We start from the raw sequence: 23,533 nt of genomic DNA, 5'->3' as shown, positions 1-23,533 counted from the left end.
GCAGGCGGACAGGTGAGACATTTCCCTCCCCTGAATATCTGCTTTGGCTTCTGTGATAGAGAAGCTAAGAAGCAGTGCTAAATGTGCTCAGTTAGTATTTCTTGAAGCAGTATGAATTTGTCTCATATGTTCTGTGATACTCATTTAAGGAGGGCACAAGCTTCGCTCCCCAGCCACTAGCAATAGCCTCTCTGAGATGAAAGGGATAATGCATAAGAGTGTCAAAGATTGGGATGGGCAAGCAATGAACATTATCAGACAATCAAGATTTTCTGTGTTCTGGCACAGTTTTGCCTCAGCATTTAGAAGTATATATACAAGCAACTTTCCCATCACCTTCTATTTAATTCACAGATACACAAACTAAACCAGGTTTCACGTATTTTTTTCCCCTTCCTCACTATCATTCTCAGATTCTCATCTATTTAGCATTTACTAAAGCTTGTCAGATTTGAGCTTCCTTCAGCGTCCAGAATCCCCATTCACAGTTAGCACTATCATACTATTATGATACCGTGGAAATGAAAGATGTATATGAGTGCTAAACAGCCAGTATTATTTATTGTTATCAAAATTATATACCCTTCAAGGTCTGCACATATCAACCTTAAGGCTCTAGAAATTAGTCACATTCTTTATCATGTATATGTAGTTTCATGTACCATGTTCAGGCTACTCATATGAAGACTTCCCATGTTTTGATAACTAACCTGATAACAGAACACTTTTCTGAAGCGCTGAATTCTTGGCTAACGTTGTAGCCACATAACCACAGACTTGCTATGAATATACTTACTTTGGTACACCTTCCAGAATGAGTCCTCTAAGGCCTTTTCTCCTCCTCCCAATTTCTGTGCAAGTTACTACACTTTCAAAATACCCCTATAGGTTTTGTGTTTTTTCTGTTATTTCTAACAAAAGGTGAGAAGTGAATTATTTAATATAAGGAGTAGCAAACACATATCTTTTGAAAAATTTCCAGGTCAATGATCAAAAAATATTACCTGCATTCTAAAGGCAGAGTTGCATGAATTGGCACAGTGTTGATTTGTCTCTGTTGCAATGTGAAGAAGTATCTCCAGCTCATTTGATACTCCACTGAAGAATTTCTTCAGTGTGTTCTCCATATGAGAACTGGACTCAATCAATTTCCATTAGTGAGAAAGGTATCTCTGGGAAACAAGAAAAAAAAAAGGTTTTAACTCACCATAGCAGAAATGACATTTCAGGTTTTTTAAACCTGTCAAAAATTAAATTCATGTTGTCTTAAGCAGAATAAGTAACTCAGGTGTGGAGATACTAAGGATAGGTGAATGGGTATTTGTCTTCACTCAGACTATTCCAAAATTAGATTTGACTTTTCATCTCCCCAAACTACTGAACTTCATTCTTGCATGGTATTTTCCAAAACAGCATCAAATAAGCCAGTAGATGTGCTAGCTTTTCCCTGTATAGTACATAAACACCACCATAGGTGGCTGCTCACATAGATCCCCAGCAGCACCCCCAAATTCACCTAGAGAGACGTGGTGGGTTGACCTTGTCCAGCTGCCTGGTACCCACACAGCTGCTCGTTCCATCCCTTCCTCAACAGGAAAGGAGGAGAAAATCAAATGAAAAGCAAAGCTTGTAGGTCAGGACAGAGAGATCCTCACCAGTTACTCTCAGAGGCAAAACAGGCTTGACTTGGCAAAAATGCGTTTAATTTATTGCCAATTAATAACAGAGTTGGATGGTGAGAAATAAAGACAAAACCTAAAGCAATGTTCCCCCACCCCTCACCTTTTTTCCCAGGCTGAACCTCACTCTGTTATTTCCAGCTCTTCCTTCCCCACAGCACCCTTGAGCAGCACAAGGTGACGGGGACAGGGGTTATGGTCACTCCATGACAGCTCCTGTCTGCTGCCCCTTCCTCCTCCCACTGCTCCCTGCTCTACTATAGGGCTTTCACGGGCTTCCATCTTTCAGGATGAACCTGCTCCAGCCTGTGCTCTCCATGGGCTGCAGTTTCTTCAGGACATGACCATCTGCTGCAGGAGCTGCAGGCAAAACCCTGCTACAGTACCTGGAGCACCTCCTCCCCCTCCTCCTGCTCTCACCTTGCTCTCCCCCCCGTTTTTTTTCTCCCAATTTAAGAAAATGAAGTGTCTTGCCCTTTCTGAAACATGCTTTCACCAAGCCATCACCAGTGTGGCAGCTGCGCTCAGCCATGCCCTTTGGTGGGACGGCTGGAGCTGGCTGGAACCTCTGGGCCCGGCACAGGGCAGCCCCTGTTCCCCCTCACAGAGGCCGCCCTGCAGCACTCACCACTAGCACCTACCACTGACACCTGGCACAAGACGAAAACAGAGTCCTAAACACATAGTCTGACACATCTTACAAGTGCACGATCCATTCTTAAAAGCATTTAAAGTATGTTAAATAGGTTTTGAAGGGATGAGGCCATTTAGATCCTCTGAGGTAATGGAGCTTGGCCTACACATTTCTTGATGTGCACTGGATGTTCATACAATGCACTGGAAGAATAATTGCCTAATGTTTATTTTTACACAACTTAGAATCAATTAAAATAGGTGTTTCAAGACCTAAGCCTTACCCACCTGAATAATCTGAAATATTTTTATCAGCTTCAAGTATTCAGTCATAAACGGTGAGAAATGTATGCCAAGCAACGCGATCTGCCTCTGATTCCTGCCCAGGTGACCTTCTCCTGATTTCTCCTCTACTGCATCGACATCTACATCTGATTGATGGTTCTTCAGTACTTCAAAGTCTGAGATTAATGATCAAGTTCCCACATTTTGGTCACCTGAGTTTGAAGGAAAGACTGGGATTTGAATTGTGGAGGTTAAAAAAAGGAAAATATTTTTCTTGTCTTGCCATGGCTAAAAGGTCATTCTTGAGCACAAGTGGTTTAAATAATTAATCATGAGCTACTGAGTCATAATGATTACTGATCTGTCTTCTACTATGGTGACGTTCTATTTTTTCAACTCCTTATTTTTTTATTCTGCAGTAGGATTAAATAGCTCTCAATCTGCAGTAACCAGAATTGTTTAAGCACGCTGCAACTGCATAATGATGCATCAGATCAGTACCTTTTATAATCTGACTAACAGAGAAGTGCCTTAATGGGACTACATGCTAAAATCAAAGTGTTTTGTTCGGGAACAGCATGCCTCTATCAGCTTTGAGCACATAATCTGTTTTTTAAGTAGTCTGTGCATACTCACTTTGCAACAGGAGATGATTTGAGACTCCAGTGCTGATCTACAGAAGATCTGGTTTTCAAAGGGAAGAGCTGCTGTTACAGGTTGTGTACTTGCAATTTATACTCCTGCTGGGCATTAACAGGTGCTGAAGGAGAAAGTAGATGCATACATGTTTTTGTTTTATTACATTAAGAAAGGCAACTTATTTCTACTTACCTCATTGTTAGATCTGCTAGTGTTATTACATCCATTTAGAAATTTGGGAATAATGATATTACGCTTACAAAGATCTTGGAAGGATTAGTTAATTGTTTTGGAAGTGTTCCGCATTATGAGAAATCAAAGCGTTAAAAAAATATAGTTAGTATGTTACCAAATAATAGGCCTAGAACTTGAATTTCAGTCTTGACTAGACCAGTTCTACATAGACAAGGCTCCAACTGAACATTCGTTTCTGCTTGCATATGTTTTTCTCAGAAATAGTCAGATGTTATATACAGTGATGTATCAATTTGGAAAATTACAAACCACTCTCATCCTTGTTGGATATTCTCTAAAATCATTATGAAGCATGAATGAAACTGCAGCCTTTAGAGGTATTAAAAAGCAGAAAACTCCACAAGTTGGGTCTCATTTTTTCAGATGTGCATAGTGGTTGGCGTTAGTGGGACCTTGATTATGAGCCATTAACATGATTTTGATTTTGCTTGTGCTGAAAGGATCACCTGAATCTGTGGAGTGATGTGTGATTCGTGCTGATTTGCACAACATAAAATCAGATAGAATGCAGTAGGTTATGCCAGACTAACTTGATAATTTTTTTAGACAAGATAAATAATTTTCTTGATAAGGGTAATTAATTCTGCAGGCTTGTTCTTTTGAGGGCTCAGTAAAGCTTTTGCCCCAGTAACACACGGGGAATTGTTAGTTAAGCTGAAGAGGCTGTGGATTAGTACAAGAATGTCTATACAGTAAGACATGGGCCAAAGGGGAGATAATGAGGTGTGTTGTGGTGACAAATCATCAGGCTTGATGCATACTGCTGGTGAAATTCCTCAGGGAGCAGCAGTTGCTCAGCCTTGGCCAAAGGGAAGGAGGATCTGCCAGCTGAGGCTGTCGCTGAGACAATGTTCAGAGGCGCTGCCAACTCTGACTGACAAGTATCTGGTTATCAAACATAAAAAAAATGGAGTGACCATAAGGTCACAGTAAAGCATAAAGTGAGAAATGCAGTGAGGCAAAATAGGAAAAGACACCTAGGAGCTAAATGCAGGAATGTCTGCCATGAGCTGGAGGTTATCACCTGGAAACAAACGAAGCAAAAGAAATACTTGTTGGTACTATTTGGCCAGAGGGTAACTACTAGGCAGCAATGGGATGGGGCAGTGAAAACATCAAGGTGAACACCATCTTACAGTCCAGGGTATGCTCACTCCTTCTGAGCCCTTTCTAACCAGCTGTATCAAGCACCTTGTCTAGAACTGGTATATAATTTCACCCATATTGAAGGAAACTCAACTCAAAAATAAATATGATACGCAAATGTGGCTTGGATAAAAGAAGAGAGGAAGAGACCTACTTTACAAAACAAGACTAGGAAAGCACAGATGTAGCCCAACAAAACTATGGAGGGAGCATTACAAAGATTTTAAACCACAGGAGAATGGTGAGGCCAGTATTGTTAGGCAAGACAAATGGGTATAATGTATTCAGAAATAAATTGAGACTTAAAATTAGCAGTTCCTAAGTACTACAGACATGAGGTTCTGCTGTTGCAAAGGAGAAAAAAAAGGAGGGACCAAAAAGTGAAAGATTATCTTAATCATCTGAACTTCTGAATGAAATCGTGTGACTCCTGATTCCATGTGATGAATGACGCCACAGACGAGGAAGTGCCCAAGAAGGTATTTCAAGGATAACTTCAAGGGGTGCTCAACATAGATAGCTGAGTTGATTTGTTGATGAGAGTATTCAAATCTTAGCTGTGAATACACAACCACAGAGCATCCAGATGATGACTGCACAGGCTCTGGGAACAGTAATGGCATGCACACAGGCACAAAAAGCACAGGAGGCCAAGGATGCAGGATCAGCACTTCAAAGATGAGGCTGCAAATTCAGTGCTCCTCAACAAAAAGTGTGTGTTGTGCTTCAGATTGTCCAATCATCCAACTGCACAATGCTCACTTGTATGGCCCCACCTTTCTGCACCACTGTTCTCTAGAAAGACCAGCATGTTCATGGAGACTTGTTCTTGGTCATCCTGGGCATTCCACACAGGAGTTAGGTTTTAGGTTGTTTGGTGAAGGGAGAAATAAATCAAGGCATTGAGAAATGTGCAACTTCTCATGCCAAATTTGCTTCTTATTCCCTAGATACCTCCTGCAAGATAGTCAAGTAATATTTCCTAGTAAAAAAACCCAAAACAGAAAACACAAAACAACACAACACAAAACAACAAACTAACCCTTACCTCTTTCCCTTCTTAAGAATATATTGTAAAGACACATATTACATGTAGGAACTGTGCTGTGCAGGTTGAACCTCTGGTCTCTGCTCAGTCAAAGATCCTGTCAAAGTCAATGAATATTTTCCATAAAGGGTATTATTTAGCAGGGTCACTGCCAGATTTATTCTCCTACCTTAGGCGTCCCTAACCAGCTCCTTGACTGCCTTGACACTTACTTCTTTATACAAGACATTATCCAATATGTGTTTTCTAGGATCATTGATTTTAATGTGCACTTGCTTACTTTAAAGGCTCATTTTGCATGACTCAAGGTTAAATATATTTATGGTTCACAACTGTACTGGGCAACTAATTTATAAAGTCTTGATATGTGTCTTAAAGCAAAGCAAATTCAAAGCCAAGCTGATCTCAGCTTGTTTTGAATCTTTTTTTTTTTTTTTAAAGTATTTTCTAAAAAACATTCTGCACTATATACATAGATGATTTTTGCCACAACCTCAGAAACTGATGAGGTTATGGTAGGCACAAAGCTGCGGACTTTTTGACCTTGATCTAATTATACTGTGATTTACCATTTGGGATTTTTTTACCCCCCCATATGGATGGTTTATGTGTTAATATATTATCCACCTCAACCTGAGATCATCTTAGCTATGTTTTGTGTGCTCACAAGTGGGAAGCCCTTGAAAAAATGTGACAGCTAATAAAAGAGACAGAAGGGAAAAGACAGTCAAACTATCTACAGCTTCACTAGACAAAAAAGAAATACACTGTTTGTGATATAATCTTAAGAAACAGAGGTGCATCTGGTGACCACACCTCCACCATGCAGGGGTGCTGAGGTGCAGAAACTCCAAGGGCAACTATACTCTGAACGGTGACCTGAGATGATTCCATCACGCCATGGGGCTCTGAGCTGCTCTGAAACCCCAGCCTAGCGCTACAGCGTACGGAGTGAATTCTGGCACTATTTTTAGGTGCAAGGTAAAAGGGAAAACAAAGATGGGCAGTAAAGTAAACATATGCAGAGCTTAAGAACAGAAGAATCTTTGCACACCAAAATCTCGATTTTTTTTTCCATGTATAAGAATTTTTTTTTCTTTCTCATCCCATGGGTATTTTTTAGAGCGTGATGAACTGCTCATTGAATTCATTGAAAACCAGCAGATTCATAGCTTATCTTTTTAAGTGTGAAAACTTTAGTACACAAAATTGCATATGTTCTTTCACAGGCTCTGGTCATGCCCACTTGTCACTGAGGATCCCTGGACATGTTCTGTGAAAATCCCAGTGCAGTCGGGGTGCAGGGGACTGAGGCCACCCAACAGCCAGGGCTGGCTGTGCTGCTGCAGCAGAAATGAAAAGAACCATTGGCCAGCAGGTAACACTTCCTCACCATGACGGTGAGGTGCAGGTCATACCCCAGGCTTTTAAATTTTCTTTCTGAGAGTAACAGGCAATGGAAATAGTATTATTTAGAAAACTGATAGAGAATTAGAACCCTCTGAAGTACACATCGCCATTTTGTTTATATTTTCCAGAGCACCAGTTTGTAAACTTTTCTGTGTAACCAAGAAATACACCAGCAGGCAAACAGAACACACCCAGCTCTGTTATGTCATAGAATCATAGAATGGTTCGTGTTAGAATGGACCTTAAATTTCTAGTTCCAACCCCCTGCCGTGGGCAGGTACACCTCCCACTAGACCAGACTGCTCAGAGCCCTGTCCGACTCGGCCTTGAATGCTGCCAGGGATGGGGCAGCCACAGCTTCTCTGGACAACCTGTTACAGTGCCTCACCACCCTCAGAGTAAACAATTTCTTCCCAATACCTAATCTAAATCTCCCCTCTGCCATCTTAAAGCCATTAGTCCTTGTCCTGTCACTACATGCCGTTGTAGAAAGTCCCTTTCCAGATTTCCTGTAGGCCTCCTCTTGGTACTGGGAGGCTGCTGTAAGGTCTCTCCAGAGCTTTCTCTTCTCCAGGCTGAAAAAGCCCAGCTCGCTCACCCTCTCTTCATAGCAACTTAGGGCAAGAAATGCAGATCACAAAGACAAGCGTAAAACTCTTAACTTTTTTTGTGCCAAACAATTTCAAGTTACATTTATTAATCTTTTATGACAGAAGAAACATGGAAGAGAGACAACTCAGTTTGACGTATCATGTACATTTACAGGATCTTCTGAAATGTGAAAAATATGTTCTTCTGGTTCCACATGTTTTAATTGTGCATTAATACATTATTTAGCTTTCTGGAAGTTCACAGCATACGCTGATTAGCTGAAAGGGAAGAATATTTAAAGCATGTCTTTTGAAAGACTGCTAGTAATGAAGCACTACCATATTAACATATATTACAGAGCTCTATGATGATATCTGACTTGGCTGATGTTACACGCCCCATTAAGAGGCATATTTAATATGCAGCAGAAAATTATTTACTTTCCACAAACAGGACCACAATCTTCAAGCAACAGCTGCTTGTATGTCTCAATTAACCACAATAAAAATAGATACGAGGGAAAAAAAAAAAAAAAGAAACCGTTGCAGACTAATGGAAGACTTCCCTTCTCCGCACAGTCTCATTTCGGTGAGTCCTTTCTGCCCCGCAGGCAGTTTGCAAAGGCAGGGGATGGTTTCTGCAAACCTCTGTTTTGAACGCCTGCACCCAGGGGCGGGGGGCGCGGGCAGAACTCCTCCGCGCCACCCCAAGCAGAGTCCCACCGCTTCGGGGCCGCTGCGGACCTCCGGACACCCGGCATCGCGCCTCGGAGGTGCCGCGCGGTGGCCACAGACCCTCCGCCGTCCCCTTGATGCCACCGCCTCCGCGCTCCCGCTGGGGCAGCCCCAGGGGCACCCACCCGAACCGAGCTGGGCCAGAGGGGCGGGGCTGGGCCCTGTGAGGTCAGCGGCGGGTGGGCCAATGAGCAGCGCGGCGGAGTCAGGGTGCTCCTCGTGTGGTGGTTGCATGGGGAGGGTGGCAGCGGCCAGCGCAGGGCGAGGGGTCCCGGAGCACCCCCGCCCAGCCGGCGGGCGAGACTGAGGGTGCCGCTGCCGCTCCCGCTGCCCCTGCCCGGACGGGCACAGGTGCGCCGGTGGCGGCGGGAGCGCAGCGCCCTCCTCCCGGCGGCGTCCGGCGGGGGATGTGCCGGCCACCGGGGGCGCGCCGCCCGTGGGAAGCGCGCTCCTAACGCCACCTGGGCGCCGCGGGAAGCGCCCGGCTCGGCTCGGCGCGGAGCTGGCGGCGCAGCGTCGCCGGGAACCGGGCAGGTAGGAAAAGAAACGCCGGTTTGGGAGGGTCTGAGGGGCTTTTGTTTGTGTTTCCTCTTTTATGGGCGGGGTGCCGGTGGAGGGGAGCGGCGTGCGGGACCACCCGGGCTAGCAGCGCAGCGGGGCTCCTCGCGGAGAAAGTTGCGAGAATGGTCCTTGCGGCGGGGCGGCTTGGGGAGCCGCAGTACCCTCCTGCTGCTCCCTCTCCACCCGGGTTGGGGAGCTGCACTTGGGGCTGCGGAAGCGGCGGCAGCCGCCGGGGGCTTCTCGGACCGCGGCGGGGCTGCCCTCCCTGCAGGGGTTCGGAGGAGAGGCCGGTTTGCTCAGCGAGGCGAGCTGCCGGCCGCCCCGCCGTGCTCGTCTGTGAGCTCGCCCCTCCGGTGGGTGCGGGGGCCGCGGTCGCACAGCACGACTGTCCCGTCCTGTGGCGGCTCGCACCGAGAGCTCCGGAGCTCGGTTAGACGTGATGCTAGGTGCTGGGCTTGTCGTGCGGGGCAGTGCGGCGGTGCGCGGTTCCCCCGGCTGGTCAGTGCCCCGCCGCGGCTCCGCGCGCTGGGCGGTGTGCCTCTTCTCTGGATCAGACGCAGCTCCTCGGGGCCGCGTCCCAGGGTGCGGGCTGCCATTCAGCGGGAGTTAGGGAAGCTATCGGCAGGCAGGGTGTGCGCTGCCAGCGCACCCACAGGAGCGTCTGAGGCAGAGCCGAAGTATTTACTGAAAACCAGATCTAGCCGTTGTGGAAGTCTCAGGGCTCACGTGTGCAGGGCTATGGATCTGCTCTTGTGGGTGTTATTGCTGATTAACGGCCTTCTGATTGTCTGGGATTACTTTTGGAAAAATGCAAATCCCAGCAAATATCTGTGCTGACCATATATAGCAGTAGTCACAGACAGAACTGTAACTTCAGTATTGCTGACACAGGTTGAGAAACTTTGAAAAATAGCAAACAAAAGCCAGGGGTATGTCCTGAGGCTGTTTTTGCCCAAGTAATAAATTGTCATGTGTTTACACCCTACACTGACTGAAATGTTAATACTTTTTATTTGCATGCCTATATGCTTCAAAGCGAGTGAATGATGTATTGGTTTTATTTCATCTGCTTCTGTATATTTAATCTGACAGTGTTTGGTTTTCTTACTTGTGTTGGATCAGGACTGCAGCAGGTAACACTGCTTTGTCGAGAATGGAAGCCCGGTGGCTTTCGGAAACATGTCTCAGCACTGAAGCAAGCTGGTCACTCGTACCGTAGCAAGTCTCCATGGCATGAAGAAGTATTGCAGGCTTTATCTGATGCTGTGTGTCTTAAAAAGTTTCCATGTTTTTCTCTCTTTTTTTTTTAATTTTTCTTTATTTTTAATAGTTCTGTTATTAGCAGAAGTTTTTACATGTACATTGTTGTCCTGTAAAGCAATATGAAGATTGAATTTTCCAGTGCTGAATTTCATTCAAAGTGATGTATTTTTACTTTAGTGCTGTTTGCGTGTTAAGAGGGTAACCAGCTTTATGGAACAAGAATGGTTGACTTGAACTGAAACACTGAAAACCGTTCTCTTGGACTGTACTGGATGTAGCAGTTTTGTTTGATTTTTAGTAGCAAAGCAGTGAAATACTCCGGGGATAATCCAGTATGAAATGCATTTGACTTGTTGCCAGCTGTATCAAAACAGGTTGCAAGTTTTCTTCTACCAGCTGCACTCTTCCACCTAACCCAGCAATTCAGTTTTGTAGCCTTTCATGTTTCATTCACAAGAAATAGAACCTAATTCATTGCAGAAACTGTTGTGAGGTGCAAATTCATGTCACTTTTAAAGTGGATGAATAGTAACTTGGAGAGGAAAGCCAGTTGCCTACTTTGTATCATGCATCTGTATATTGTCAAATGCAATCCATTTGTACTTCTGTTACTGAAAGAAATTTAGACTTCATCTCAGTCATAGTAATGTAGTCTGCATCCAACAACTGATCAATGTATTTTAGAGTAGCAGTCTCAGAAGTAGTTTTTTTGGTGAAAACCAACTATGACAATATAAAATATCACAGGCATAGTGCTCAATGGGCGTCTTAAATTGCACTTTGAAGTATTAGTATTAAGAATAAAAATGTCTTGGTTAATTTGTAAGCTGGTCTAAAAAGTTATCACACGATGCTTCATTCTAAAACTATAGTTGCTGCTTTAAAACTCTCCAACCTCCTTTTCTTGAATTAATGTTTAAATTTTAGTGTTATTAATGTTTTCAGGATCAAATCCTGAAATGCTAAAGAAAAGAACTTGTGAGGACTAAGGCAGAAATTTCTTCTACATAACTATTACAACTTTATGGTTCTTACGTTTACACCTTTCCTTCTCCTCCAGTCTCAATTTTAGCAGACAGAAAGCCTAAATGCATACTTTGTGCTGGCAGTTACCGTGCTTACAGAGTGTTATGTGACTCAAAGAGGAAGGGGAAGTGGTGCAAAAGGTGCTTGACACTAGAAGAGAGTTTGAAGTGATCTGGATGACCTTAAGTAATTTTGTCCGTTATCATATTACAGCTTGTTTGCCCTTAAGAAGAGGCAGTGCTCTGAGGATAAGACAAAGTGCCTGTGAGATACTTGAAGGCAATGAAAGCTCTGCTTGCTGCATGTAAATGCATGGTTGCTGAGTTTAGTACCTAATAGGATAGAACAGTTTACTAATATTATTAGTATCCCTGACTGTAGTGGCAGCATTTCATTTAATGAAGACATAATTTGGCTTTAAAATAAGGAGCAGTATGGATAAGAATATGTGGGAGAGGATATGCAATGCCATCTCAGTATCCTCAGCTGTTTGTGAATATGTAATAGATGTTTCAATGGATCTGTAAGTTTGGAATGAAAAGAAAAAGTCTGGTTAACACTAAAAGTAGTTCGATTTGCGAATTCATTCAACAGTGTTGCTGTGGCCTCTGTGACTTCATTCTGTGTCTTCATTCAGTAGAAGAACATCAGTTCTTCTAGGCTGCACGGCTGCTGTAGCATGTGAAACTGTCAGAGATGCTGAGCAGGGTGTATATCAGCTGCACCTCTAGATGCACAAACTGTGCCTCTAAGTCCATCCAGCAGAGAGTGTTGTAGAATATATATTGTGGTATGTTCCTGATAGTGTTTGGGTGCAAAATGGAATAAATGAATTTAGTATAAGCATTGCATGCCAAATTTAGAATGGGATTTCATGCTTTGGAGTTGTTTATGTTTTAAGAGACGATAAGAGCATGCTGCAACACTCTACTCCTTGTGCCTTGATTGAGTGCCATCAGAACACAACTTTCTGCATGCAGGCCTGGCTAGGAGATTGAGTGAGGGCAAGGAAAAGCCATTCTACTTGATTCTCTAATTGTTGAAATTACTGTGTGTAAAATAGGAGAGGATGGAAGATTAACCCTCTCATCTATTCCAAGTATGCGGTTTCTTGGTGGAGGCACCAATTAGGGTAAAGGAAAGTAGGCTTAAGTGAATTTGTTTATTAAACATTTGTAAACTAAAGGCAAGGTCTTTTCTATGGTTGGATTTTTTTTTGAAAACCAAAAGATGTAATTTGTGTTATGAATGATAAATTTTCAGTTGCTGAAATGAGAGCTAGAGGCGCTTTGATACTTCTGGAAATCAATCTTGATAGAGATAGTTACAGAGAAATATTTAATAATACAGCTACAGTATGGATTATGGGAAAATGTTTTCCTGGATATGATTCAAAAATGTGGCCACTTGTCAATGCCATTACCTTTCCTCCTCTGTTTTCCGTGTTTTAGTTCTAAAGTTGGAGCAAACAAACCCCTAACTGTTTAAATCTGAAAACATTCCTGCAAGCAAATTCAGGGTTGGTTTGTTTTTTATTTTGCTAGACGCAATACAGCAGTGTAGCCACAGTACTGAAAGAGCTCCATGCAAATCAACCATCTCATAATTTGCCCAGTCTCTGTTGCGAACACTATGACTGGTGTTGATTTCCAATAGGTTGTGGTTGCTTTGCTAGTTTGTAGCAAGTTCTTGTCAGGGTAGTGAATGTGGTTGGGGGATACAGGATTGTCCAGTTGCATCCAGCAGTTGATGGAATTGTGCTCTAAAATGAATATTTCTGATTTTTTTTTTTTTTTCCCCTCTTCTGAATGACAGGGCAGGGTGTGATGATGTGTAAGGATAATCTTTCACCATGTGTGAATGATAACCTGTCCTTCTGCATTCCCAGTATATCCCTATGGGAAAAGATTAACTGTGACATGCAAAGGGTTGTAATACAAAAAGTCAGAGGTTTCCCACTTGTAAATTCATAGAAGTTTGAGAATTTTTTTTTTTTTTTTGGAAGGGCTTAAGAAAGAACAGGCAGCTTGGAGTTTCCAACACATGCCTCTGCTCTGCCTCACTTCTGTTAAAGAAAATGATCTGATCACAATACCTGTGGTTGGGTAAGGTGTATTATGCAATGTTGTATGCCTGCTTAGCTCTAGCTGTGTTCATTTGTACTGTTCCATCCCATACTATCTTACTTGACAATATCAGGTGTACTGGAGCCATATGCCATGAAGGCTGTTCATGTGCCTTACAGCTCTATGTGAGATGTAAAGGGACCCTTTGCAGGTCAAGTCTGCAGTCCCCTTATACTAATGTCCCTGTCTCACAGGGTGCCATTAATTGTGAAGGGAGCCTCATTCCTGTGCTCTCTTAAGGATTTCCTGAAACACAACAGGGGCTGGGTCCATCTGAGGGTGTTCAGGCAGCACTGTTCATGCTGCACATACTGAAGCATGAAATACCCATTATGCTTGGTTTTATAGCTGCAAGCTCTATATTGATCACTTGTGCAAAATCTTACTGCTTTTCTTTTGGCCAAAAGCCTTTTAGCACTCTACCGTGTTTCTCTCATAAAAATTAATAGTACTAATTGCCACTTCTTTTATCATTAATTTCTGAATCAACACAAAGTATTGCTATAGCAACAAATCCTTTCGAACTTCACTGGAGACAATTAGTAGGAAAATTCAATCTCAGGATGTAATAAGCACAATAGTAAGGACTATTCAAAGGATTAAGAAACTTTCTTTTTGAAAGGGGAGTAATGCAGACACGCAAAACTGTCATGGAAGAGTAGAACTTGAAAATTTTCAGAATTATCTTTTTATTAATCATCTCCAATTGCTGTACAAAGGTGCATACTTGCTTCTAACAAAATAATTAAGAGCATATTGTGTCTCCTCAGACATAAAATTCATCACCCTGTGGAATACTGCAGAGTTTTATCTCTGGTAATGATGTTTCGGCACAAACTGCTGCATCTTCTCTCAAAGGGTGTCTGTTCTTCAGTCCTGACAGTGGATGTGCGGGAAAGCCCTAAGTAGGTTTCAGGATTAGTTGGACATCAAACAGTGCAAATTTATGAGGTCAAGATTAGATGGTACTTTATCTTTACTTTTTTTGCCAGCTGAAACATCCTTCTCTCTTTCATTGAAATAGATTGCTGTTTGCATTTTACCTTGTCATCTCTCTTGATAACAGGCAAACAAGGGAAGTTATCCATATACATGCACACACACACGAAACAGAAGGCATAAGGGACATGGAAGTGCGAAATACCTGAGGAACAGTGGAATAAAATGGAACTGTCTTGGACTGTGAGTCCATGATTGGTGTTATTATCTGTGATAGATTGAGGTAGTGAAAGGTTATAAATTTTTAGGAGGAGCTAAGTTTCTCAGGATGTCAGTTGCAGTGGAAGAAGGGAGCATATGCTCCCTTCCTTATGTGAAGGGAATATAAGGACAGGTGAAGAGTAAGAACAAGGAAACTGTAAATTAAGGAAATTAAGAGGATAGTCAAAGGAAGAATAGTGCTTGTAGGAGGCAAGTCTGAAGGGGCCTATGACTCTTGCATGTATACAGGACAAAGAAAATAAGATGAAGGGTAGAAGACCCAGAAAAATGGAACAACATAACTCCCGGTGTCAAGGGAAGAACCTGACAGTGGCATACATTCTGGATGTGGCAGGTTTCTGGTTGATGTGTAGACTCTTGCTTCATCTTATGCAGTGGGTGATGGTGCTACAGCAGATGTCAAGGCTGGTGGTTCTTTGTATTGTTAGTATGTTTCCTTATATGTAGTGCCCCTGACACCCACCAGACATTCTCTGTTAACCTTGCAAGTAATAACTGTAAAAGGCAAATACTGAAAATGCAGTTACATGCAAAGCCTCAGCTTTGTCTCGTCAGAGCAACTCTTTTTTGGAGAGCCCACTGGAGCCCTCTGCACAGTCAAATTACCGTTTTCAAGCAGTCAAAGCCTGAAATTTCTCTTCAAGTTGTATCTCTTGGTTGTTCCTTTTATTAACATAACAGTCTGGCTTTGTTAACTTGGAAACCTTAAAGAAAATTCTGTAATAAAAGCTAAAACAGCATTACAAAAGCCTATAGTGAAGAAATGCTGAGTGTATTTTACTTCCAGGATTCTTGAAAGAAATCATCCTTGGGGTATCTATGTATGTAAATATCTTTCTAAAATACTTACTACAGAAAGAATATCCCATTAAATAGAGAATGAGCAAACTCACTTCAAGTGTCTCTTAAGGAGGACTGGAAAACCAAAAAATAAAAATTGGAGTCACATCTTGGCTCTGGAGTGCTAAGATAAATTCGGGAAGATTTAAATCTAGTAAAGAGGGTTAGGGTTAGGGTTGGATTTGTGTGGCAAGGTTTTGGTAGCAGAGGCTACAGGAATGGCTTCTATGTGAAGCTCCTAGAAGCTTCCCCTGTATGGGATAGAGCCAATGCCAGCTGTCTCCAAGAGAGACCTGCCACTAGCCAAGACTGAGCCCATCAGTAGACAGTGGTAATTCCTCTGGGATAACATATTTAAGAAGGGAAAGAAAAAAGCTGTACAGGAGCAGTTGCAGTCATAAGAGAGGAGTGAGAATATGTGACAGAAACAGCCGTTTTGGCTTGTTTAATTGCAGCACATGTTTCACACTCATGATGATACCGATGTTTTCGGTTGTTGCTAAGTGATGTTTACCCTGACCAAGGACTTTGTGAGACTCATGCTCTGCCAGGGAGGAGGGGAAGCTGGGAGGAAGCAGAGACAGGACGCCTGTCCCAGACTAGCCAAAGAGGTATTCCATACCACAGCACTGCACCAGCTACCAAGAAGGAGAAAAATGACTGCTACTGCTGAACCCAGGACACAGCTCTGCAGACACCAAGGTCATTGTAGGAGGGGAGGAGGTGCTCCAGGTGCTGGAGTAGAGATTCCGCTGCAGCCTGTGGTGCAGACCATGGCAAGGCAGGCTGTGCCCCTGCAGCTCATGGAGGTCCATGGTAGAGCAGATCTCCATTTGCAGCCCATGGAGGACCCCACACTAGAGCAGGGGGATGCCCGAAGGAGGCTGTGACTCTGTGGAAAGCCTGTGTTGGAGCAGGCTCCTGGAAGAACCTGTGAAGAGAGGACCCTACCCAGAGCAGGTTTGCTGAATGACTCGTGACCCCGAGGGGGACTAGAGTCCATGGGAAGGACCCATGCTGAAGAAGTTTGTAGAGGACTGTCTCCTATGGGAGGGACCCCATGCTGGAGCAGGGGAAGGGCGTGAGGAGTTCTCCTGAGAGGAGGAAAGAGCGACAGAAACAAGGTGTGATGAATTGACCACAATTGCCATTCCCCATCCCCCTGCGCTTCTGGAGGGGAGGAGATGGAGAATTTGGGAGTGAGCTTGAGCCTGGGAAGAAGGGAGGGGTGGAGAGGTGTTTCTGAGATTGGTTTTTTATTTTCTCATTCCCCTACTCTGATTTGATTGGTAATAAATTAGATTAAATTTTCCCCAAGTCAAGTCTGCTTTGCCCATGACAGTAACGAGTGAGTGTGAACTGTCTTTGTCCTTAACCTGACCCATAAGCTTTTCATTGTGTTTTCCTTTCCTCTGTCCAGTTGAGGAGGAGGAATGACTGAGCAGCTTGGTGGGCACCAGGTGTCAGCCATGGTCAACCCACCACAAAAGGTTTCTAAAAACAGCAGTAGATTTGTACGTCCTTGGGAAATGGTAGGAGATAAAAGAAAAGAAAAAAGGCCTAGACTAGTGGATTTAATACATAGAAAATTTTCAGTTAATCTTTAAAGATTTTCAGCTGCAGTCTGTCTAGAAATTTCTGAAATTATTCTGCAATTATGGTAGCTTGAACTGGATCTTATGGGCAAAACTTGAACTAAGCTAAAATTTTTATGAATTTGAACACAAACCAGTTGTGATTATTTTTGTTTAATGTCCAAGCTCTTTGGAAACTGTTGAGTCTTTTTGTGTGTTTGTTTGGTTTTTGTTTTTTTTTTTGTTTTGTTCTGGTGTTATACAGAGTGATCAAAGATATTGGATATTTATTTTACTGGTAAAAATTTCATAGAAGTAATCAAGTCTAATTTTCATTATGATTCTGAAGATCATATTTTATATGAGGTGTGTTTCTTGTAAGAACAATCAAATCATTCATTGTTAAAAGCACATTCTTATGGGCTGCAAAGAGTTTTTTACTTTTCCATTCAGTTCAGGGAAGAAAAATGTCATTTGTCACATTCATTTCTGCATTCAGCATGATATATTGCCATCCGTGAATAAAATACTGAAGCTGAATAGGTAGCATAAGTCTCACTAGAGTGTTGTAGTCTGTTCCCATGCCTCCTCCCCAGATCACAATATTAAGTTCTAAAAAATGAAAATGATGATTCTGGAAATACTTTCATTCCCGAAGAATGCTAAGAAAACATGGATCTAGTTTTATAGGTTTGTACTGAACATTTTCTTGGATTAGGTTGAACCCCCCACCCCCAAAGTGTAGGACTTGAAGCCACTCATTTAAGTAAGTGTATGTCGAGTCCACCATCCAGAAACATGGTTCAGTAAATAGGTATTTGCAGTGCGGAACTGTTGCGAAGCACCACATGCTGAAGCTTTTCAGGGCACTTGTGAGCAAATCTGCTGCTGCCAGGAGCAGCTTTTGAATTATGGGTATAGTAAAAGAAAACTTTCAAATGCTTGAAATAGAAGAATGAGGATTATGCAACTTGTTGGCTGACAGCAATGATCAGGAGATCCATTAAGATCTGGGAATAGCTGAAGATGTTGAGGCCTAAAAAACAGATATGATCTCAACTTATTTGAAAAGAAATAATACACACAAAAAAAGCAGACCTCACCTACTCTGTTTTCCACAGCATTAGCACACACACAAAATTCTAACTTGCAGTCATATTTGCAAGCTAAGAAAATTAAGGTTCAAAGGTAAATGTGGTCAGATCTGTTGTTATTAAGAAGAAAATACTGAAATTGAAACAATTTGTAATGTACTGATTACTTTTTAATGAAGCTGAATGTCTGATATCTAATAACTTGCCAATATCAGCATGCGGAGGTGTTATCCTTTTTATATCAATTTGAAATTTTCCATGGTACAGCGAGTCATACAGGTGACCAGTATCTTTCTCTGTGTCAGATCTCATCAACTTATTTCACTTGGTACATTAGTTGCTTGATTGATTTGTTTCTAGGAATAATGCATTCGTTTTACAACAGCTACACAGTTTTGTTTCTGCTTCTCTTACATTTAGTTGCTGTTACTATTTCTATAACTGTTAAGGTTCCTTTAAAAAATCCAAAACCTCATCCTTTTGTTTTTATAAGGTGGGAACATTTCCTTGATATGGATTATGTAAAGGGATGGGTAAGAATTTATTTGCATTGTATGTTGATTTATATGACAAGAACAGTTGAATACTGAGAGCTCTTGTGTGGTTGTGTGATTTGCATGACTTTGATCCTGCTTTCCATATTGTAGTTGGAACCAGGCATTGCAATGTCATAAGGTGTTTCTGAATCTTAATGTTGACATAAAACCGTAAAATTTCAAGATTGTTCCTTTCAATTACTCAGAATTTCTTTATTGACCATGTGTTTGAAACTGTGGTAGTGTTTGTTTTTTGGTTTAGCAGCTATTTTCCATCATTATGTATTTATTTTTTACTATATGAAAATTACTTTTGATTGCCTTTCACTGGGTTTTTCAATTGGTAATGCTGCTGCTCCTGATCTCAGTTTAAACAAATGCAAGGCCTTTAGTGCCAACCCCCCCCCCCCAACTCCCCAAGCTTGGATGCCAAATGTCTTGGATTATTAATGATTGAGAGCAATGAATAGATGCAGAAAAGGTTCACTCATCATGCTTGGCTAACTCATGCAGACGGTTATATCTAAAAGGAAAAATATTCAGAGGCGGCACTATAGAACTGTTCATAAATTTGATGGTTGTATGAATATACCACCTGGCTGTGTTTCTACCTTAGTTAAAGATGTGGTTTGACACCTAGCACTGTTAAGCTGTGGGTTTTTTTTCTTGTTTTTGTTTTTTGTTTGTTTAGGTTTTTTTTTTTTTTGTTGTGTGTTGTTTGTTTTTTTTTGTTTGTTTTTTTTCATTTGGACAGACAGATTTTACTTTGGTCTGTATTTCACTTTTCTTTTTTAACGCTTCTTCAAGAATGAAAAGTATATTCTTTTCTGCATGGGTTTACTTGTGCATGTTCTTTATAATAGGATTTTTTTTCTTTTTGTTTTTTGAGTTTTCCAGTAGCTGTGATACAAAACCCCTCCATTTTTATTTTTTTTTAACCAAAGATATTACCTCTTCTAGTTAAAGTGAAGCAGAAACGCAAATTCTAGAAATAAGTGGCCAGTTGGTCTTATTTTGGCCAACAATGTGTGGAGTGTACGTGTGCAAAACATACTTCAAGGCCTGCCCTAATCAACTTAAGCAAAATAAATGGAAATAAATACCCCCAAACTACTTGCAGCAGTTAAATTAATTTAATTTAAATAAGATTAAAGCTATAATACGCATAGCTATTTTCATGTGAAGATAAACTTGAACAAAATTCTTCCTCTGATCCTAGTTCAGAGTAATAACCAGGCCAGAACCCTTCATTTGAGGGTTATGATTTCCCTTCTGAATTTCTAGTCTCCTCTGTTCTTCCTTCCCTCTCCAGCTCTTCTTGTTAGCTCTAAAAATTTTTGTTGTTTGCATGTTATTTTGTCATTTGCAAGTTTGGTCTTGATGCAGTGAACCGCGCTTTATATTAAGACTCTTAGTTGCAAGAATCGTAGAACTGGAACAAATATTCTAAATAGCTAATTAAGCATAAAATCATAAGAATAGAGGTTGCTATCTACAGCCTGAGGTAGGAATTTCTGGTTTTGATTGTGCTTGTTAATGGATCTCAAGTGAGGGGAAAAACATGAATCATTGGAGAAACGGCACTCATAGAATAGAGTTGAAGTACACAGATTAAACCCCAATTGTACTATGTGTGAAGGTAAGAAAGTGGTATTCTGTGTCAGCCTGTAAGAGTGAAAGGTTGTTGATATAGTTTTGCTGTAATAAGAATAGGATTCATTATGGAGTTGTGATGTTTCAGCATATTTTCAGCAAAATTTGGACAGAAAGTTGATTGAGTGCTGAATAATATATAGAGCAAAAAGCTGAGCATCTGGTGACTTTTATTAGTTAAGCAGTTTTCAACAGCTTTAACTCAGTGTTTCAATGATATTACTAGATTGCTAGACTGCACCCTTACTATCTGGATTCAGTTAAACATTACATCCACTTGAGCTGTTATAGTGGATGTCACTCAGATACCATGCAGTAAAAAATGCTTTAAAATGGATAAATGACTGTATGTTAAAGCTTTGCACAGTCAGCTGTATGTAGCAAAATAGTTATTATTTGCCAGTTGTCTGAACTTTATCTAAATTGTTGGCCATATGAAGTTAACTATGATTTCTGGTTTTGGCAAAGAAATCATTAAAATGTGAAAGGTATTCCTGAGCCTGTACTGCCACCAGAGATACAGTTGAATGTGCACAGTATATTTGACTGAAAGGCTAGTTTTGCTTTTGTAATTGCAAATATGGTGAACAAACAGCTGTGGAAGTGATAAATTGCAAGCTTTTATCCCCAAGAGCTTAATGTAAAGAAATGCAGGCTAGCATCTGGGTGGGTATCAGTTAGCCATATCCCATTAGCTCGCATTAACTTATGTCAATTTTTAGCTCCTCTAAAGTCATCTTTGCACAGAAGACCTGTTACACTCACCCGGGTTCTGCCAGCCCTAAGAATTTTAAATACCTTTAAATAAGCCTTTTAGGCTTATTGCAGGAGGGGAGTATAAAATAAGGAGGCAGTATGTAGCCAGGCTATGTACCAGCTGCTTTGTTTTCCTTCTGCACACCCTTGTTGTCCTACACTACTGTGTTCCTTCTGTATTGCTTGTTGATCTTCCTGAGATGAAAGTTACTGAAAATGTCACCTGAGTGTTGCAGTTTCCATATTGCAAAAGCAAATGTGTAAGTATTGAGTTGTGAATTCCCATGTTGATATTTAGAAGCTTCATCTGTCAATCCTATATTTCAGGAGTTCCTTGAAATGTTGTAATGAGAGTTGATCTTAAATGTGCAAAACTTAATATGCTATAAAGCAACTTTGTTACATAATAAATTCAGTACTGAAACATGAGAGAAATAAATCTGGACTGAGGAATTTTATTCTTCTGACAAAGCCTGTAAAATTTAGTCAACTAGCTCCAGTCAAGGGAACTTACCTGATTTTTTCAGACATGACTGATAGATCTCTGCAGTTCCATAACAGCTATATTACCACCTCAGAAAACTCTTTAAGTTTTTTAGCTTAGGCAGCAGATGGACACAATACTGTCTAATTTTCACAGAGTTAGTGCTATGGGATTTCCCCTTGACTGTTCCTGTTAATCCTCTTTGTTTAGTTAAAATTCAGAGAAAGATGAGGGCAGTTATCTGACCACAGAGACGGGCGGGCCACCCAAGAGAGTTTAAAGCTTATAATAACTCCAGTCAACGGGGAGGAATTGGAAAAGTTTAAGTTTTTGTCATTCACGGATTTGAAGTGGCAGTTCTTTAAATCATCATGCTGTGAAAATCTAGATAGGTATTTTCAGTTTACACAAGACAGTAGGAGTTGTCTGATAGTGAGGGGCTGAGAGCCTGGAGGCAATGTCAGGCATGAGATAATGGGAGGTGGTGTTAAAATGGTCCACTAGCACGTATTCCTGACTTGGACATATGTAAGCATTCACACAGGCACCTCTCAATGAGGGAGAAATACCAAGATTTGACTTCTGGAAGCCTTTGCATATACTCTTTAACGTGACTCCATCATGGCAGGACACATCTGTATCTCAATACACTTGTGAGTTTGTAAACTGCTGGTTACTGAATCCCTTATGCAACCAAGTGTTTCATTTTTGTGCCCCCTGAAAATGGAGATGTTAGTCTGCTTCAACAAAAACCACTTCTGTGGCAGTTAATTCCATGAGACATTGACCATGAGGCAGGTCAAGTGATGATGTTTTTTCCAGGTGTACCGCTAGAGGAAGTAGTTTGGAAGTGGGTTTTCAGTTTTCCAGCCATCTATTAAAGATTTTTTCTTGAAGCTGTTTGTTATTTCCGGGGCTGTGGTGTGTTTCTCAGTGAACTGTAGGGCTGTAATAGTCAAAGATTTCCCTAAGATGGGCTGCTGAACAATCATTCAGTGACAAAGTCAGTACTGCTGTGGGTTACTATAGCAGGTGTTTCACCATTATAATGTGAAACCAGAACTAAACTGAAGTCAGAACCGTAAGTATGTCACAGGAGAGAAGTGAATCGTGTATGTTAGAGAAAAAATGAGAACGGGTAATTGTGGACTAAGGTATTTGGGAGCTCATGCTCCCAGAAAAGGTAGAATTAGGGTTGATACTGGAAGATTATAGACTTTCTCTATATTTTGAATCACATAACAGATCAGAAGTGAAGTGTTTTCTCCCTTAAAGTCAGGGATAGTACATTAGCAGGCAGTTTTCTAGCTCACGTGGATCACAGTGACAGAGCAGTTTTGAATTGCATAGATTTGCCAGTGCTCCTCTGCCCAAATCTGTTGCTGTAATCAGGGTGGAAAGGATTTTTCTGTATGCTCACACAAATTAAGTCCTTTTTTTTTGTTTGTTTTTTTTTTTGTCTATGAGTCTGTTCTGTGCAAAAGGGATTCCTGTGCTCAGCCTCAGTTGCAGACTACTTCACCACCAGAAGTGCAATCGTCTGGCAAGCCAGCAGAAAGGGTGAGAACATGGACAGCAATTGCCAGACCATTGCAGTCCATTAATTTTGCCTTAATTATACTTTGGTTCATGATTAATGTAAGTCATTGCTGCCTGGTCACGTTGTAGATCATGCTGAATATTGTACAATGACAAGCACAACTCCTCTGAGTCATTTTGACACCGTGGCTTAAACAATCATTGTTTAAACAGGGTAAAGAAACTGTTTATTTTAAAAATGTTTCCAAGAAGTCCTAATCCCCTTTTGGGGTAAGTGGAAGAGTTTCTGCTATGGGATTGCTTGTAACTGTAGAAAGAAGTCAGGTTGAATGCTGAAAAGGGAACAGAAAAGGTGCTTTCTCAGCAAGTAAAGTGACAAAATTTCTTTAGATTGGGTAGATTTGCCTTTTTCACCCAAGGGCTAGGTGGAATGTCTTTGC

The 23,533-nt window shown here is 41.4% G+C and overlaps 1 protein-coding gene across 3 annotated transcripts in view; it reads left to right on the top strand.

Annotated features, from left to right (window-relative positions):
- The first annotated feature begins 8,199 nt into the window (after nt 1-8,199).
- Nucleotides 8,200-23,533, top strand: part of CHRM3 (cholinergic receptor muscarinic 3) — a 278,661-nt gene continuing 263,327 nt past the window's right edge. For all 3 annotated transcript variants that reach the window (XM_062637394.1, XM_062637393.1, XM_062637390.1), the window contains exon 1: nt 8,200-8,954. The gene's annotated coding sequence lies outside the window, so the exon portion shown is untranslated. The remainder of the gene's footprint in view (nt 8,955-23,533) is intronic.

This window comes from Pezoporus occidentalis, unplaced genomic scaffold (assembly GCF_034315485.1).
Source record: "Pezoporus occidentalis ecotype Australia unplaced genomic scaffold, CSIRO_AGI_Poc_V1 ctg52, whole genome shotgun sequence".
NCBI lineage: Eukaryota > Metazoa > Chordata > Aves > Psittaciformes > Psittacidae > Pezoporus > Pezoporus occidentalis.
Note: the sequence above shows the minus strand (reverse complement) of the source record. Positions and strands in the feature narration are given on the sequence as shown.